The 19,414-nt window shown below is 43.4% G+C and overlaps 1 long non-coding RNA gene across 1 annotated transcript; it reads left to right on the top strand.

The window, feature by feature from the left end:
• The first annotated feature begins 1,341 nt into the window (after nucleotides 1-1,341).
• On the top strand, nucleotides 1,342-15,435 carry LOC147258452 (uncharacterized). Its single transcript, XR_015116768.1, has 5 exons — nucleotides 1,342-1,467; nucleotides 14,160-14,217; nucleotides 14,341-14,482; nucleotides 14,585-14,669; nucleotides 15,306-15,435. It is a non-coding gene; the product is annotated as an uncharacterized LOC147258452 (long non-coding RNA).
• Nucleotides 15,436-19,414: the final 3,979 nt, after the last annotated feature.

Here is a 19,414-nt window from a genome sequence, read left to right as displayed (position 1 = left end):
GTACAGCGGCTTGGGCACAGACAGGTAGGTTCTCGCCACAGGTTCAGTGTCCTTCAGAGAGATGCTGAGCTGCAGCTTTTCAATGCATCCAATATCATCATCTGATTTAGAAAAGGAGGCAGACTCCTCTCTTAACATCTGGTGAACTGTCTTCCTCTGGGTCTCACTGAGGCGGCTCAGACTGACAGGTGGTTCCCATAAATCAGCGGTTTTGCCCTCTTCAGCCCGGACGTGACTCATGCTAACTGGAGGTGGAGGGCAGGACCCCTCTAGGATAGAAGCGGGGTACAGGGTTTGAATCTTTTGGACAGTTCCAATCACAGTTCTTCCTGCTAGTACTATGTCATGGGCTGTGGGGTTCTGCACGCTCAAAGTGATAGAAGGTTTGTTGTTTTTACTCACTTTGACAACAGTGTCACAGATTTCGAGTCCCTCTGTCCAGCGGGGGTTGACATCGGGCTCGAAGATCAGCGTGGTGTCTTCTCGTGGGGGAGCCATCTGCACATGACACTCTACTTTGACAGACATGTGTTTCGGTATGTTGATCCGCTCCTTCTTTGTCTTAACAGTGTATTCATGTCTCTGTTCCACGCTCACTTGCTGTACAAAGGCTTGGGCTTGCTCTGGTTCAAGGTTGGGAAATACTGTCCTCACTGTGTGACTCAGGCATTCTCCGTCAGGGGCGTTGGATCGTTTTAATTCGCAGTCTATAATTAGCTCGATGACATTGGACCCAATGATTGGTCGGCCAAGCTTGCTACCCTTCATCACGAGAGTGGGGACTTGAACTGAACTGGTGGGGGCTCCCTCTGAGGGCAAACTAAAGGTTACCTCCACCCAACCCACATATGGCAAGCTCTCCCCATTTGCTGCCACAATATTTAAAGGGCCAGCAGCTCTATCCAAGATTTCAGCAATGTCTCTTAGTCTGGTGTCAGATAGGTGCACTTCTTTCCATAACTCGTCAATGATTGTCACTTGAGAACCTGAGTCCCACAAAGCCTGAACCTCTGGGCCTTGAATGTAACAGTCAATCAGACACGTTTTGCCTACGAGTGGAGCTACTTGGGCCGGTCTTGGGGGGCAGTGTTCACTGTCATACATGAGGGGGGTGAACAATTCTTTCTGTGCACAGTCCAATTATCAACTTGACAGGGTCTCGAACAGTAGAGGGCCATTTTACATTTTGCACACTGTTTCAACTCTTCACTCTGTTTTCCACAGTGCACACAGTGCTGGGACATAGCTGTGTCACTGGTCACTCCCCGCCCCGTGTGAGTGATCTCTTGTCGTTTAACGGCTCACCTCCAAACTGTCGCTGTTGTCCTCTCACTCGACATCCTGCCAGGTAATGTTCACTGCTGCCACAGCGGAAACAATGTGTGTACAAGTCTTCTGTCCCGCGCTGTTGACAGCTGAAACACTTCTTCCTCCTCCCGCAGTTTGGTGGTGGAAAGCTCTGTCGTGGTGAGTCAAACCAGGGGATAAATCCTGGGGGCAAGTTCTGTGGCTGCTGACCTTGAAACTGTTGTAGGCTTGCTGGTAACTGCTGGGGGTTGTACTGGAACTGGGATTTGTGTTGTGGGGGAATGTACGGGGTCTGTAACTGGTGTTGTTGAGGGGTGTATGGAGGTTGTGGCGGGTACGGTGGGGAGTTGAATTGGGGCTGGGGATGGTTCTGTTGGGGCTGCTGCATGGTCTCTCTTAGTTGGGACACTTCGGCCTTCAGATCTTTTAGTAGGGCCATCTCAGACCTCATCTCTTCGAGCTGAGAGACAACTGCAGAGGGTAATTTAGCTGGGTTTTGTTGAGTTGCTGTTGACTTGTCATTCTTTTCCACAGGAACGTCACTTGACTGGATTGAGTGGATAGTGGCAGGTCGTGGCTGGACCAGTAATTTCCTCTTGTTCTGCCTCTCTGTCTCATAAGCACATGCTGTATTCATCTTCTCCAGTAACAGTTCGTCAGGGATGTCAGTCTGTTCGAGATAGGGCTGGAGATCACGTTTTATGCTGTCGTTCTGCAGGCCAGTTAACACAGTGTGGAGGAACATGTTCTGGACTAGACCTGGGTCATATTTGAGGCCTGACTCAGCTTCCTGCGAGGCAAACAAGATTTTCTGTCTCAGGTCAAGGATACGAATGAGGAAGCTCTGTGGTGTTTCTTTGATTCCCTGCACTTCAGAGGTCAGCTGCTTGTAGAGCTCGGTGGCACTTTTCTCTTGATAATGGGAACGTAGTATTCTTCTCAGAGTGGGGAGGGTAAGGTTAACTTTCCCTTCTAAGTAACTACGAAGTTGCATGCCAGGAATAATTGCTCGTATTACTGCATCTACAATTTCAAGTTCTGGGACACCTTTACTTAGACCATGTTCAATTTGGCGGGCCAGACTTGAAAATGTCAGACGGTCTTTCTGCGCGGGCTCTCCAATTTGGCCAGCTATTTTAAAATCTTTTCGCCATGGGGTGGGGGGATAACTGTGGGGTGTGGTCGGTATTGACATTCTGCTAGGGGCTTGGGTTTTGGTTTCACTGTATTCGGGCTTATCTTTCTCAGTTTTTTTCTGCTTTTCAGCCAACTGAAGCTGCAAGGCCTCGATCTCTTTTTGTAACTTTTCTTCTTCTTGTAATTCTGCTTCTTGTGTCTCTTGTTGTTTTGCAGCAGCTGCTGTCTGTAGCTCAGTGATTTTGTCTCTCAAGTCTAGCAAGTCTGCCATCCCTTTATCTTCTCATTGTTCTAGGGCATCCGGCCCCGTCACAGTGGTGCTCGCGCAACCGGTTAACTAAACGGATGGCCAGCGAGACCAATGCCTCGAAGTCAGTGGGTCTATCTCTGGACGCTAGTTCATCCTTAACTTTATCACTAAGCCCCTTGATAAAAGCAGCCTTTAATGCCTCTTCGTTCCAGCCCGCATCGTTCGGCAAGGTCCGGAACCGAACGGTATAATCCGCCACGGGCCGAGACCCTTGGTGGAGATCCATCAGCCGGGCCAAGGCATTGCCTCGATGGTCAGGGCGATCAAAATCAGCGCAGAACTGGTTAAAAAATCCCTCATAAGTTAACAATCAAAGCCTGATTGACCACTCAGCGCCTCCGCCCAAGTTAAGGCCCTCCCCCTAAGTAGCCCAATCAAAAAATAGATCTTTGCCTGATCTGAGGCAAAGGCTTGGGGCCGCTGCGAGAAGATTAGCCGACACTGAAATAGAAACCCGTGACATCTTTCAAACTCACCAGAGTAGGGGTCCAGATTGGTGGTGGGGACGTCCCGGCCGGGGTTGGGGTCTGCTGGGACGAGGGCAGGTGCCGGAGCCGGCGCTGGGAGCGCAACGGCGAGACCAGCCACCTGCGCACTTAACTGGCTCAACTGTGCTGCGAGTTGCTGAGTGGTATCTAACAATGAGCGTAATGCATGGTTGTGGTTATTAAGCCACTCACCCTGTTTACGCAAGACTGACTTCACGGTGGAATCCCCATCCCCGTGCAGAGTGTCCGCCGGGTCCATGTGGCCAGATTGTTCTGTCAGTACAGCTAGTCCGAGGGTTTTAGTTGGACCCAATAAGGCAAACACAAGGCACAGAGAAAAGGAGCCGTGAACAGACAAAAGATTTATTCAGAACCAAAAGCAAACTACAATAATAAACAAACAATTCCTAGTACTCAACAAACACAAAGTCAGGCCTAAACTAAACAATCAACTACGCCGTGGCGAGCGGGTAGGAAAAAACACACTAACTCTATGGAAAAACTAACTAAATACAGAACCACTAATGGAACGAAGCAAGAACCAAAACAACGCTACAAACTCAGAAACGAGATAAATACAATGAAACAAACACAAGGAAACAACTAACAAGGCAAGCGATCTAGAGATACAAGGGAGAGATGGCTGGAGAGTCAGGCAAGGACCATGACAATCTGGTAGTGAGGCGACGCTGCCACGCTGCTTAAGAGCAGGGAGAGTAATGAGGGAGATTAGCCTCAGGTGCGCAGTGGGCCTGCTGCACCGCTTGGCCACACCTCCCCCGCAGAGTTAGGAGGAAAACAACAAAAAACATGAAACAAAAAACACAAGCATACCTAACAAACGCCCAACTCATAACAGTAATAAGGAAAAATGCATGTTGTTACAAGGAAAAATACAAGTTGTTAATTTAAAGGGATTTTTTATTAATTTGTTTCTTTTTCATATGGCATCAGTGTCACTACTTGCTGAAGGAGAGATGATAATACAGTTCATGCTTGGAATTCTTTAAATATCTGACCAGACCACTTGTATGTGAATTATGTGACTTGTAATCTAAATAATTATTTAAAAAAAAATCCATATTGTCCCTGATTCTACTATTGAAGAAGTTGAAATTAAAGATACATCTATGTACTGTATGAGAGCTTAGCTTGAACAAAAAGTCAAACAATTGTCTTGCAAAAATACTGGATAATAGTTTAGGATCAAAGGTGTAATTAAATGATTAAATTCAGGCTGGGCTGCAACATCTCACCAAAACACTTACAAAGCATGTATGAGAACCTACCCACGGCTTAAATCATGCTACATTTGTCAAAATTCTCCTGACAAGAGCTGAGTAAGTACAGCATAATTCTGTAGCTGTCAAACCAAATAAATAATTAAAGAAATCTCTTTTTGTGTCAGCATGACGAATGGGCAGAACTTAGGGCATGTCTTATTACTGATTGGACAAGGCTGTGTTGTCAATTCAGATGAGTTGATCAGAGGTGAGTGTATTTATTATTTCACGGAAAACAATCCACAGACAGAGAACTACGTAAGGAACATTTCTTCTATAAAAGTTAAAAACTACTGAACATTTTCCATACAATATATTCAGTATGTTTTAGCTTATCTCCATTTCTCTCTTAGTCACTATCAGCAACCACAATCCATCCTTAAAGAAAAATGACTTTGTTTGGCTGTAACTGGTGGAATACAAATTTCTGTAAAGGTGTAGGGATTTAAGTCTCTGAAAATCAGAAAAAAAAATCTAGGCTATAGAATTTGGAGTCTTACTGTAAAATACCACAAACATTAACAATTGAACAGAGGGGCAAGAAATGAAAAACATCACAGTTCAACATCTGATATCTGTTATGTAATAAAAGGGGAAAGCCATCGTCCATCATCGTCTTCCGCTTAGTCCTTACTAGTAAGGGTCGCGGGGGGGCTGGAGCCTATCCCAGCATCTACGGGCGAGAGGCGGGGTACACCCTGGACAGGTCACCAGTCCATCGCAGGGCCAACATACAGAGACAGACAACCATTCACACCTACGGTCAATTTAGAGAGGTCATGTGACTCTTTCATGCGGGCCTCTCAAAACAAAAACATGGTTGCCGCTCCTGTCATTTTCAGAGGAAAGTTTCTTATTCCAAGATAGTTTTGATTTAAAAAAGCATTCTGATGACATTTCTAGCAGGAAATATACATTTTATTTTCATAATATTCACTCAGTTCTTGTATATAATCTTTGGTTTGTTCGTTATTACGATGAATCTTTCACTTCTCGGAAGATGTTAAAGTCTTAAGTTTTTAACTGTTGCTATGGTGGTTGCTAAGGATGCCATTACGGACGAGCGTCATTCCAAGATAGGTTTGATTTAAAAAAAAAACATTTTAAGGACATTTCTGGCAAGAAATAAACATTTTATTTTCATAATATTTGCTCAGTTCTTGTATATAATCTTTGATTGGTTCGTTATTACGATGAAGCTTTCACCTATTGGAAGAGAGTCGTTACAGTGTCACGTTTTCTACAGTTGTTATGGTTAAAACCACGGAAACCTAAATGGCGTGTATGTTATTGTATTTTGTCATTACATTGCGTCGTTATCTGAGTTGATAATATATTTGTGTGATTGTTGACTAATAAAAATAATATAAAACATATTGCCCCAGGAATGTCCATGAAGAACCCTTAACAGGAATAAGCAGAAGACGATGGTTGGATGGATGGATGAATAATATCATATAATATAATGTATAATACTGTAAATAAATATTTATGTATACTGTACAGTATTTTTATTTTATTTTATTATATTTACAATTTATAGCCATTGTGGATGCTATAGAGATAATCAAATCCAATTACACTATCATGATAACTGTAATTAATCAAAATTTTCCAGAACATATTCCATTAACCGGTATATTTGGCTGGCAAATGCAATCAATACAAATATTTACAATTCAACTTTTGGAGAGAACAACATAATACAACTCAGAATTTAAGAACACACTCACTCATCACTTGTATTGAAATTTAGCCTGCCTCTTTCAAGCAAGCAAAGCGATCAATCACCCTCTCGTTGAAATCAGGCATATTCCTGACCAGCTCTCTCTCCATGGAAAGCATGCCCAATGCATTCAGACATTCCTGTCCCATTGATTTTTTCAGGAATGTCTTGATTGAGGAGAAACACCTCTCAGCTTCAGCTGTTGTCATCGGAGTGGTTGTGAGGATGTTGAACAGCGCCACAGTCTCAGAGAAGGCGTCCTGGAGGTTGTAGTTCTGTAGAACCTGGTACAGAGCCAGTGCACCGCAGCAGCCCCTGAAATCCAGACTTTTAGAGATGAGAGAAAACTCAGTCTTGAGCCTATCCTGATATACCATGGCGTATGCCCTCACGGTGGTATTCAAAGCCTCCAAAGGGAATGTTTTCAGATGCCAGTCAAACAGCTCTGCCTCTAGCAGCACAGCACTCACAAGGTGGCTGGTGAAGGAGAACCTGTCTTCGGCATGGTCCAGGATTGTGTCACAGATCTGTTAAAATTATAAAAATGTATAGTCAGTAATACACAATTAAAAAAAAAAAAAATCTACTAGTGACGGCATGAATGTGGCCATGATCTACAGTATCTACTGTATCACAGTTCCAAAGTATGCATTTTGTTATTCATGCAGACTTATTACTGTATCCTTGTGTGCATATAATGGACAAGTAATGGGTGAGTAAAAAAATGACTACCATCCATTACTGAATCTAACTGTAAAAACAGAGGTTGTGACTGTCACTTAGTCCCAACACGTGAGTATGCCTACATCTGCCTGCCTCTCTTGTTCTCCCAAGGCTGTCCTTGATCTTGTGGTACCTGGGGCTTCTTGTTGCTTCTGTTGAGAGGACCTCACCACGGAATTACACACAGTCAATAAGGTGGCCTAGGATGTGCCGGTTCTTGCTCACCTCATCGTTGTGACGGCGCATGGCTATCATGTATCTCTCATCCAGCTGTGTTACAATGTTCACTCTTCCAAAGGCCGACAGTTTTAGCTGTCCATGTGCATTTTCGATGCTTCATGTTTCTTCACTTTTTCCGAGAGATGGTGCATATTGGTGACACCTGGCTTGTCCTGTCAGTGTTAGCATCCAGGTGGATTAGCACATAGGGGAAGCAGAATAGAGCGTTAGCCACTTCACAACCTGCTAGCCATGTTTTCCGCTCATACCAGCTCTGGGAAAATCCACGACAGTATGATTTGCCTGCTTTTGTTGAGACCTGTTTTATATTTAAATTTGGTCCGGGTGTTCCTAATTCTTTAATTGCCAATTTATCCGAATTACTTCACCGACTGAACAGTAATTCCCTCAGGGAAACAAGTTGCAGTTACCCGCCATGATCATTCAACAGACGCGCGCGCTGTACATAATCGTCAAGTGCACATGACGAAATCACATTGGGGCAAGCCCCCCAGTGCCCATAGATAGGCACTGTATTTTTCCAATTTTGAAAAAAAGAGTCTCAACATGTAAATCTATGAGACCACCTGGGGCGATTTTGAATCTGACTGAATTCGCCCCAAGGGGGCGGGGCTACTGGTTGGACAGTGACATCCAGGAAGCTGATTAACTCAGTGATATTCAGGCTGCTGTTTGGACTATAGCCTACTATTAAGACTTAGACCGGCAAAATAAACTCTTGTCTCTCTCTTTTTTTCCGTTTGGCTTAGAGGCCCCGTTTGGCTTAGAGGCTGGTAGAGGCCCCTTGTTTGACTATGATTTGTACAGTGGCACTCACTCAATCACAAAAAAATCTGCAAAACATGGTGGAGCATTAACTCCATAATGACCACACCTGCACACTGACTACTTAGAATACACTGACAGGCAGGGCCTGTGTTTGACTATGATTTGTAGATAGGTGGTACTACAGTAATAGGGTGGATTAGGGTACAGGGAGGGGGACTGTAGTTCATGTAGTTTCAGAGCATTTTCCATCCATTCATCCATTTTCTTCTGTTTATCCTGTTAAGGTTTGTGGGGGGGCCGGGGGTGGAGCCTATCCCAGTGGCTTTTGAAATGAGACGGTTCACCCTGGACAGGTGACCAGTCCATTGCAGGGCCAACATGTATAGACAGACAATCATTCACACTCACAGTCATACCTATGGTCATTTTAGAGTATCCAATCAGCCTCGTCCTCTCTTGATGTCTTTGGACTGTGGGAGGAAGCTGGAGTACCCGGAGAGAACCCACGCAGACACGGGGAGAACATGCAAACTCCACACAGAAAGATCCCGTGCCCGAGCCGGGGCTCGAACTCAGAACCTTCTTGCTTTGCTCTGAAACTACATGAACTGCAGTGCCCCTCCCTGTTCCCTAATCCATCCTATTACTGTAGTACCACCTATGTACAAAGTCAAACACAGGCCTCTGCCTGTCAATGAATTCTAAGTAGTCAGTGTGCAGGTCAAGTCAAGTCAAGTCAACTCAATTTGATTTATATCGCGCCAAATCACAGCGAAAGTTATCTCATGACACTTTACAAGTAGAGTAGGTCTAGTACCACACTCCTTCAATGAATTTACCCCCAACAATTCTCCATGAGCAAGCACATCTTGCAACAGCGGCGATGAAAACCTTCCTTTTAACAGGCAGGAATGTCGAGCAGACCCAGGCTCAATGGGGACGGCCTTATGCTTTGACCGGTTGGGGGGAAAGAGAGCAGGAGAGCGGGGCAGAGACAAAGACAGATAATGGAGAAAGACAGATATGCAGAAGGAAAGAGAGGGACAGAGATGAAGAGAAAGGGAAGAGACTGATGGACAGACGGGGACGTGAGCAGGTGGAAGCTTGAGCAACTTCAGGTCTGCAGCCTCCTCCAGCAGCACCCGGGATCTGGGATGAGGGGAGCCCGAAGGCTCCAGAGAAGACGACAAGTTAGTAAAACGTATGAGCAGGGGTGAAAGTGAGCTGGAACGGGCCGGAACGCAGTTCTGGTAAAATATTCACGGCTGGAACGGACTTCCGTTAAAAAAAAGGAGGAGAAGGGAGCTGTCAAAATCCCATATTAAAATAAAGAAAACGACGTCTGAAGATGGTTTCACACTGAACGCGGCAGATGCGGCGCGCTGCACAGGGTGGGGCGCAAGCACGCGCAGCGCTACCGAGTTGCTGGGCTTGGTTTGCGCTGTGATGTCACAGCGCGCCCACATACACAATGAATGTCGTAGTCGGATGTCATTACCGCCAACATGGATAATGGTTTAATTTTATTTACGTTTACTTTTAGCCAGCAGTTTTAAATTTGACTCGACGTCGCCCGCTCTGGCCCCTGGAATGCACTTCACTATGGGTGCTGATGTTGCTAATTTCATGTTTCTGAGAATGGTACTTCCAATTACTACAGTAGTTTTCTCGGCGGGTGTGTCGCAGAGTGGGGAGAACCTATTTGCGACGTGAATTGGTGGTTTGTCTCCTACTGCAGGCTTCTGCTTCGGACTATGCTTCCTTCGGACAGTCACCCAGCCCCCCTGGTTTCCTGGCTGCTCGGGAGCTGCTGGGGGAACGCTAGTTGGGGCTAAGCTAAGACGGTCCGCACAAGCTAACGGCGACTGGCTAGCTCTAGCGGCTAATTGTTTGGATCCATCCGTGCAGAGCTACCACAGGTCAAATTCAACCTCGCTAAGCCTTGCCTCCAATGCTACAAACAAACTACAGAAACTACTAGGCTGAGGAGTAACTAAACATGTGGCACACTGAGCAGGAGAGAGGAGAGTGAGAGGGGGAAGCCATCGCTAGCTTAGTTTGGAGAGTTTACAGAAATAAAGCAAGTAGATATGTAGTTTGGGAAGGTAATTTGTCAATGAATAAGGAGTTAGTGGGGATGATCACACTTTAGCTAGCGCAACAAGCAAAGCGCTATGTTCAGCAATGCACAAAGAGGAAGTGAGGTCACACACTTACCGCAACACAGGTAGAGGAGACTCACTATTTCAGGTGTGGTCATTATGGAGTTAATGCTCCACAACGTTTTTCAGAAATTTTGTGATTCTGCTTACATACAGACAGAAATTCACAGAGGTGAAAGCATGACCTTTCACCCTGCAGGAATTGCAAAGGTAAAAAATGGTGATAATGCAACACTTTTCTCAGCCATTGTTACATTATGAGCTGTTATTACATTATGAGTTGCTAAATAGTTGGGCTCATAATGTAACAAATTGTTACATTCTTACATCATGTGCAAAGATGGTACGTTTTGCGCTCATGATTTTATTACATTATGAGCTGATCATTACATTATTAACTTTTATTACCTTTAAGTTATTACATTATGAGACGTTATTACATTATGAGTTGCTACATGGGGTTATAAAATATTTTACCTATTATGGGTCATTAAATGGGTTTTGAGTTATTTACTTGCAACTCATGCATTGGGTAAAAATGTATCAACCGAACATACAGTGTTTGAACATGGGTTGTTTACGACCCTGCTGCAGGGTTGTTTGTGCACAGGTGTTCATCATCATGTTGATTTCAACTGTAGCACAAAATTGGGATTACAGCCATACAGCTCAACTTTGTATTATCAGTCTTTGTGGTCTTTTGTTGCATGCAGAAGCACGCATGGAAAAAGGTTACTGATCATCGTGAAGATTGCAATCAAACAAAATGTATTTATACAGTAACGTTATCTGCATATCTATTTATTATTGTGTGCGATGTGATTACCTAAGCTAATGTTACCTATGAAAATAACATATGAATATTTTAATTGTTGAGAGCCCTCAAGGCTATTGTAGCTAGATGACCCATTGTTGGTTGGTTTGGCTAATGTTCAGCCTTGCTAGATTAACAATAATGCGTAACACAACTACGTGCCAGCTAGGTAGCTACCTGGTCATTGAGCTCTAATGTAGCTAGCATTGTGAGTTCATGCTATTGTGGGGGTATGTGAATTTGCCAGCTAGCCAGCTAATTCAGTAACTAGCAGGCTAACATCATGGAGATACTAGCCAACTAGCTAAGTTGGGAGGCTAACTAATTTAACTAACGCTAGTTAGCTAGGTAATGTTACCGACGTTACCACTTCATGAAGCTTGCCACCAGACAAGTTTGATGTCACAGTTTATTTTGGGAGTATGCAACTCTGATGACATAACAGCCCCAGCCCATGGCTTTGATGCAATTTTGCACCCTATCTTAAAAGAGATCAGAGATCTACAGAGGGACGGCATCCTTGTCAACACCCTCATTTATCAAGGTTTTCTCAAGTTCACAGTGGTTCAGGTAGTGGAAGACAATTGGGGTGTGCATGGTGCTCTTGGCTACACTGAAAGCTTCAGTGTAAATCATGCATGTTGGATCTCAGATGTGGTGCCTACTTAGGCAACTACCAACAATGATAGGTGACTGTATTCCCATGGGTAACAAGCATTGGCGTTCATATTTTCTCCTTTGCTTACTGTAGCAGCAACACAGTACTTTAATAGCAGGATCCAAAGTGAGGTGGAGGGTATTCCCCTTTTCAGTGAATTTTATGTGCCAGCCTTGGTTACATTTAAGGGAACAAAATACAGAGCAGGCACGACTGTACTTCTGTCCTATGATCCAAATTGAGAGCCTCAGTTTGGTCTAATAGAATCAGTTTTACTACTTGAGCAAACACCACCCACAAGAGGATGAAGCTGGTTGTAAAGAAATGGGAAACAGTGGTTTGATCAGTATTCGTATGCATACAGTGTTATTTCCACTCAAGTTTTGGTAGCTGTAGATGTGAGAGAACTGCTTGATCACCATCCCCTCCATGCAGGCAAGTCTTCCAGAAAGGATGACAATTTATAAATTTCCTTGCACTACAGACTTTTTTTTTTTTAGAATCAACTGACTGCCACCAGGTGTGTGGTTGTGTGTACAGTTTATGTATACAGTTTTTGACAGATTTAATTATGTTAAATATATCAGTTGAGTTCTTAGCTATGCTTGCTGCATAAAGTGTCATTTGTTTGAGGATGATCAAAATAGGAGTTCCTGTATGGGACGAACTACTGGACTTCTGGGATGGGATGAAATAACAGGACTAGTGGCATGTTCTGTAAATGACTGTGAAAAGTAGTACCGTAAGTATTTTTTGTTCAGTCCCTTAATGCCACTGCCTGGCAAGACCAGACCATTTGCCTTCAGCAAACTGGTCTGGACACTGTGTGTGGATTTTCTACTATGAGGGGTGATATCAATGTGTGGCTTCACTAAAATGACTCTTTATGCAATTGCCCAGTTGGTAAATTCAATTCATCAAATCCTATCATAATTGTAACTGATTCTTGAGAATTTGGATAAAACAGGTCTTAATTTTGAAAATAAAAAATATCAAACAATAAGAAATCCATACTTATATTTTTCTGCCCTCGCAGTACGACGTCAGCTTTGTATAGCTAGACAGATAGATAACAGAAAAAAGAAGGGAAACTCCGAAGTCTTGTTGAGGATTGATGTTTTGTCTTTTGTTCTCTTTTCTTCCCCAGTTTTATTTCCTTAAGTTTTCCTCCATTTGAGTCTGTAAGAAGACAAAGATTTGACCAAACTCTGTTATGAAGAAGACTCGTTTGTGATTTCTCCGCTGTTGCTTGAACTGGTCCGTCACTTAAGCAGGTCCGACTAGGAACTAAAACTTAAAACACTGCAGGGCGGTACACTCCTCGCCTGGTATATTCTTAGACCACTTCAGTATCTTAATAACTCAAAAATGAAAGGTGTAAGGGAAATGTAAGGGAAATTCTCCTTGTAGATCGTTGAGAGTTGCTAATTCTCTGAAGAATTACAGACTCTGTGATGAATCAAGTCTCTTTAATACATGCAGCATGGAGACTGCTGAGTGTTCTCTCCCGATCTGTACAATGACCCAACCTTTTATACCATTAACAACAAAGGACAGATGATTTCCACATCAAAGCAATGACTATAGGGTATAGGAAATATTAAAGTAGTAGCAGTATTAAAATAGGAAATGTTAAATATATGCTTCTCAACTCCCCCCTTCATCCTGGTCTATTGCCCTTTTGTGCCTTGAGGTCAGGATGGCCACAGGAACTCCTAAAACACTTCCTGAGGCTCCTACCCCTGACCTCTCTATTAAGTCAATTCCTACAACCAACTATTAGAACAAACAAATTCACAATCAATAACCAGTAACATTAATGAACACTATTATCACTCATCAGAATGACCATCCAATGAGTCCTGAGACATAAGAAAAACAAGCTCTGAGATGGGTCTGATGTAGATTTTTGGTGTTCCTTGTCTCATGACTTTAACTTCAACCTTGCGGACTTTGTTGTCTTTAGGCAATGTCTTTACCACAAGTCCATTTGGCCAGTTGTTCCGTTTAGCCTGACTTCCTTTCTCTCTCTCTCTCTCTCTCTTGCTAAGCGCTCCGCTTGTTATTAACATTCCATAAGTTCTACCTCCACGTGCTAACTAGCAGCTAACTAGCATCAGCTAACTAGCCTAGCTGTTAACCCTGCTGCGACGCCTCTGCTGCGATTTATTAAAAATGTCAAATAATTTATGTAGGTCAGCAAAAGAGAATGTGCTCATGTACACATAAACCATATGAATTTTGAATGAGTTAATAAGCAAAGTAAACTTTAATTGAACTGAACAATATTTATTAATTTATTATGCAGGAGAATATAGTGGGGCATGTTTTTGCCAAAGTCTCCAGAATCAGTGGTGTATTAAACAAAAACAAAAGGCTTTAGGAGCAGTTCTGCTTTTAAAGAAAATTTCAACACATTTGCAATGAATGTTTAGTAATCTAATAGCCTGCCCAAAAACAAAATGAATGGCTGTGATTGGATTGGTAAATATTTGCTTGACTATAATTGGTGTAACTTGTATGTTCCCTAACTGATCTGCAGAACGAAAGTGAATATGAGCCCGCAAGATCAGGATGGTCTCGCCAGGCTAAATATCTCTGTAAGCTCCATATATCGACCATCCCCCCATCTTGATAACCTAACCTTGTTGAATTAATATCACCCATCCCTAAATAAGCAATAATAAATCTGCTATGTTGTCTGTTCTTGCAATTTTCTTAAGATGTCTGTCAGTTTCTTACATGCTTACCTGGTGGCAAGCAAACTGTCCAGAGACTTGATGAGGATAATCTCATCACAACTTGCCAGAGACTTCTCCTCACGCAAATCTTGGTTTCCCACCTCACTGAAAAGTTTGGAGAGAGGTACTGAAACAGATTTTAAGTATCTTTAGTTTTTTATATTGAATAGGGATCCTTCCCTTTGCCTGTTTGATGATATTTTTTTTTTTTATTTCTCCTTTACAGTCCTACAACAGAGACCAAAAAGGCACTAGCGGTAGATTTGGTTCTGTCATTTCCCTGTTCGAAAGACTCCTCAAGCAGTAGCTGTGTGAGTTTTTTTGCTCATATGATCTCAGTTTTGTTCTCATTGTTGCTGACACCCATACACTGCTGTCACACACAACCGATGGGAGCCAAAGTTAAAATGTTTGTCAGGGCGTTTCCAACGCTCGCTAACAATGAGAATAGTTGGTCTCTCCACTGAACTTTGGATGCTCGTCAGGCTCCCATCGTGCCGCTCAGAGAGCAAAACACTAGCCTCCCAATACAGGCAGCACCAGATGGTGCCCCAGTCTTTCTGAATGAGCGTTATATTTCAGTGTTCATGACGCTTACATCACTTGTGTGTTAGAATGCTGTCAGTAGTAACAAAGGTACTTACTGTAAAACATAATCTAATAAGTAGACTTCGGTAACAAGCTAACAAGCTCCATTCATGGGGCTGGGCAGCTGAGCAGCTTATGGATATTATCAATATGGCTGCCAGTGCCAAAACAGTCAATTAACAGACACAAAACAGCTCACTCCTCCCAGAAATACTTATTTCTGTGTGATGCCCAGTATTATCATGCACTTAGCAACAGGAAAAAAAAGAATTTGTCTACGTCTCTGGGAACAGACAGGTGTACAGACAAAGCAGACAAAAATGTGCCTCTATTCATCAAAGATTTTGATTTCTCAGTAGGAAATATGGTGCACCCAAGGATGGAGCCACCAGCCAGTCACTGTATTCCTTCAGGAAAGTCTGAATACATCATCAACATCAGGAAGAGGCTGAGATCAAGTGGCCATTCACAGAGCACAGAACAGACACCACCGAAAATACCAGATGATGGTGCTCGTGCAAGGGCTGTCATACCTGGTAATTATCAAACTTAAAATTAAAGGGGCACATGTATGCCAAACAAACTTAAAGAGGTACTGACAGTTTTTGTTGTTGTTGTTTTTTTTGTTTAATGGAAGTATTTCAAAGTTTGTCTGATGCCCCTACCAGAATGCACTGAAACAAAGCTTTTGGGGCTGCAGTCAGGCAGGTCCCTCACTCCCCACAGGAGCAATTATTGCAAAAATTTGAAATCCCACCACTAATATAGATACAAGTAGATGGAAAAATAGAGTCCAGGTTGAAAAAAACTGCCACTTCCCAAGGTTATTTGGACTGAATGCTAAATTTATGTGTAGGCTTCATATTATTTTCATCAGTGTAACCCTGTCTTAGATAATTGAAATTGTGTCACACCAAAAAGGAGCCCAAGTAATGAAATTTATATCATGTGACATTGTTTGGGCTATTCTTTGTGCGATATAATTTCAATTAACTAAGAAAGGCTTACACAAACGAGGCAAAGCAAGGCAAGGCAATTTTATTTGTATAGCCTGTTTTCACAAACAGTTTGTCTCAAAGGGCTTTACATGGCATCATAACAACATCCTCTGCCCTTAGACCCTCACATCAACTGAGGAAAAACTCCATAGAAAACCGGGGATGAACGAGGATTACCAAGCCTATACAGAACTTGAGCATTCAGTCCAAATAAGCTTTAGTTTGTTTAGTCTGTCTGGGCTCCTTCAACTAATGACACAAATCATCCATATTTTAGTGACTGACAACATTGCAGTGTTCTTTTTTACACAGTCTAGCATATCAGACGAACGTGCATCCCAGCTCAAAGCATGGCTGAGAAGCAACTCTCAGCCCATGGACCAGGTTGAGACATGTATGCACAATACAGTGGTCTTCAGGACCAAGTTGCTATGGGACAACCACCGGACTACCAGGCAGATCATAGAAGGGTTCCCTTGCCTGATGACTAAAGGCTGGTAAATTACATTGCATTTAATATAAAGATGTGATCCATTTTATAGATTGCGCAGGACCTTCGTGTTCTGTATAGGGATGCTGCACCTAAATTGTTTTAAAATTGGCTACCCATTGATGTGGACAAAATCCTTATTCTGGTAAGACTCGAGAGGGAGCTGCCATTGCCCCTGGATGGACGAACACCAAGTAATATTTTTGCTGTACAGCAGATGTTGCAAATGTCAATGTAAGGTTTCTCCAGCGAGAGCTTGCAACAACTCACAAGAGAACATGCTACTTTGCATGAAACTATGAACCAGAACCACCTGGGCTAGGAGAGATACCTCACCTGGTTTTCACTGTTTGTAGTCACTACATGAAGTCTGGCCAGGTATAGTTTCATGCTGTTGAAAGGCTTGGTTAAAATGGTTCTTTGCCAGGACAGTCAGGTAACAGTCCCAATCATGGTAAGAGTTCATACCATGGTGACTATTTATAGCTTTTGCACGCACATCACACTCACAGGTGCCCCTCAGTTTTTCCTATTCTCAGGAAGTGTCCCCCTAAAATACCAGTTGGCACACCCCTTCCTCGAAGAGATCTAGAGATCTCTGCTGGCCTCCAGCTTACTAATAGCGAAAATAACTTAACTACAAAAAAAAATCACAGATATGCACATTGATATCCACATCATATTGATACTTATGTCGGTCTTTCTGCTGATGCCGTTGGGGAACTCTGAGACAGCTGCCAGCCTTGCTTCCTCCAACCGCTTGCAAAGTTGGCCATGGCCATTGTAAAAGTAGTTTGCTACACCACTGCAGGATGCTCCTTGGCCTTCATCGACTCAAGTCCTCAAGCCAGTGTGCTTGTGTTGGGCTTGAAAGTCTAAAGTCTGACTAGACTACTGAAACTCTCTCCTGTCTGGATGTCCGAAAAACTCTCTAAAGAGGCTAGGCAAGACAAGGCAAAGCAAATTTTATTTGTATAGCCCGTTTTCACAAACAGTTTGTCTCAAAGGGCTTTACATGGCATCATAACAACATCCTCTGCCCTTAGACCCTCACATCGACTGAGGAAAAACTCCATAGAAAACCCTTTTAACAGGGAAAAATCTGAGAAACCTCAGGGTGAGCAACAGAGGATGGATCCCTCACCCAGGACGGACAGACGTGCAGCAGATGTTGTTACAGACAAGAAAAGAGTTTACAATACAAAATGTGGAAAACATTGTTAATAACAGTTGAAGAAGGAAGCTTCTGGTAGGGGAGGCAGGGAGAGCAAGCCAGCTTGATGGGGGACTGGATGGCAGACTGGTTCATGGAAGGGGAGCGCAGGCCAGTGTAACAGCAGGGGATAAAAAAGGGGGTGGGGGGGCGATGCTGGCGGCGGTTGGAGCAGAGAGATGGAGCTCTGGTGGATCTGTGGAAACACAGAGAGACTGCGAGACACCAAGGCCAAACTACAATGTGCAACAAGTAATGGTAATGACAGTTCCAAAATGTGTGGGGAGGAGAGGAGAGGGCTCCATGTAACCTGATGTGTCCTTCAGCAGTCTAAGCCTATAGCAGCAAAGCTATCAATGGTTCAAAGCTACCTGAACCAGTCCTAACTGAAAGCTCTGTCACAAAGGAAAATCTTAAGCCTGGACTTAAAGGTAGTCAGAGTTTCTGCCTCTCTGACCCATGGAGCGAGCTGGTTCCACTGTAAAGGAGCCCGGTAACTGAAGGCTCTACCTTCCAGTCTGTTTTTAGAAATACTGGGAATCACTAAAAGACTTGCATTCTGGGAGTGGAGTGCTCTGGTAAGACAGTAGGGACTAATGAGTTCTTCCAATAAGATGGGGCTTTATCATTGAGAGCCTTATAAGTCAGCAGAAGGATTTTGAAGTCGATTGTAGATCCTACAGGAAGCCAGTGGAGAGAAGCTAAAATGGGAGAGATGTGTTCTCTCTTCTTAACTCCTGTCAAAACCCTCACTGCAGCATTCTGGACTAGCTGGAGACTCTGTAGAGAGTATTTAGGACATTCTGACAGGCAAGACTTGCAGTAGTCCAGCCGAGAAGTGATAAATGCATGCACCAGTTTCTCAGCATCACTCTGGGAAAGGATATTCCTAATCTTAGCGATACTTCGCAGATGGAAGAAGGCGGTCCTAGTCACATGCTTTATGTGGGAGCTGAAGGAAAGGTCCTGGTCAAAAATGACTCCAAGGTTCCTTGCAGTTGTACTCGGGGTCAGGGTGATGCCATCTAGAGTAGTGATCCGATTAGACAGCATGTCATTGAGGTGTTTAGGTCTAAACACGATTACCTCAGTTTTATCTGAATTTAGCATTAAAGAGTTAGAGGACATCAAGGATTTCATGTTTTTCAGGCAGATTAGTAAACTGGCTTGTGTCGTCTGGCTCCATCGACAAGTACAGTTGCGTGCCATCCGCATAACAGTGAAAGTTGTTTGAGTGCTTCCGGATTATGTCACCTAATGGGAGCATGTAAAAAATGAAGAGAATCGGTCCTAAAACTGAACCCTGTGGTACACCATATGTAACTCTGCTATACTCCGAATGGTCATTATTAACATGAACAAACTGAAACCTGTCAGATAAGTCGGACTTAAACCATTTTAGGGCAGGTCCCTTAATCCCAATTTCATGGTCTAGTCTCTGAAGCAGGATGCTGTGGTCGATGGTGTCAAATGCAGCACTGAGGTCCAAAAGGGGTACAGAGACAAGACCTCTGTCTGAAGCTATAAGAAGATCATTAGAGACTCTGACCAGTGCTGTTTCAGTGCTATGGTGTTCCTTGAATCCAGACTGGAAGGCTTCAAAGAGATCATTGCTGTGCAGATGTTCATGTAGCTGGTCCAGCACAACCTTCTCAAGGATCTTGGAGATGTAGGGGAGGTTGAATATAGGCCTATAGTTAGCAAACACATCTGGGTCAAGAGAAGGTTTTTTTAAGTAAAGGGTTAATGACAGCCTCCTTAAAGGCC

Source organism: Aulostomus chinensis, chromosome 7 (genome assembly GCF_037954235.1).
Source record: "Aulostomus chinensis isolate RoL2024-O1b breed Wild chromosome 7, RoL_Achi_v1.0, whole genome shotgun sequence".
Taxonomy (NCBI): domain Eukaryota; kingdom Metazoa; phylum Chordata; class Actinopteri; order Syngnathiformes; family Aulostomidae; genus Aulostomus; species Aulostomus chinensis.
The sequence above is the reverse complement of the archived record's forward strand: the minus strand, read 5'-3'. Positions and strand labels throughout refer to the sequence as shown.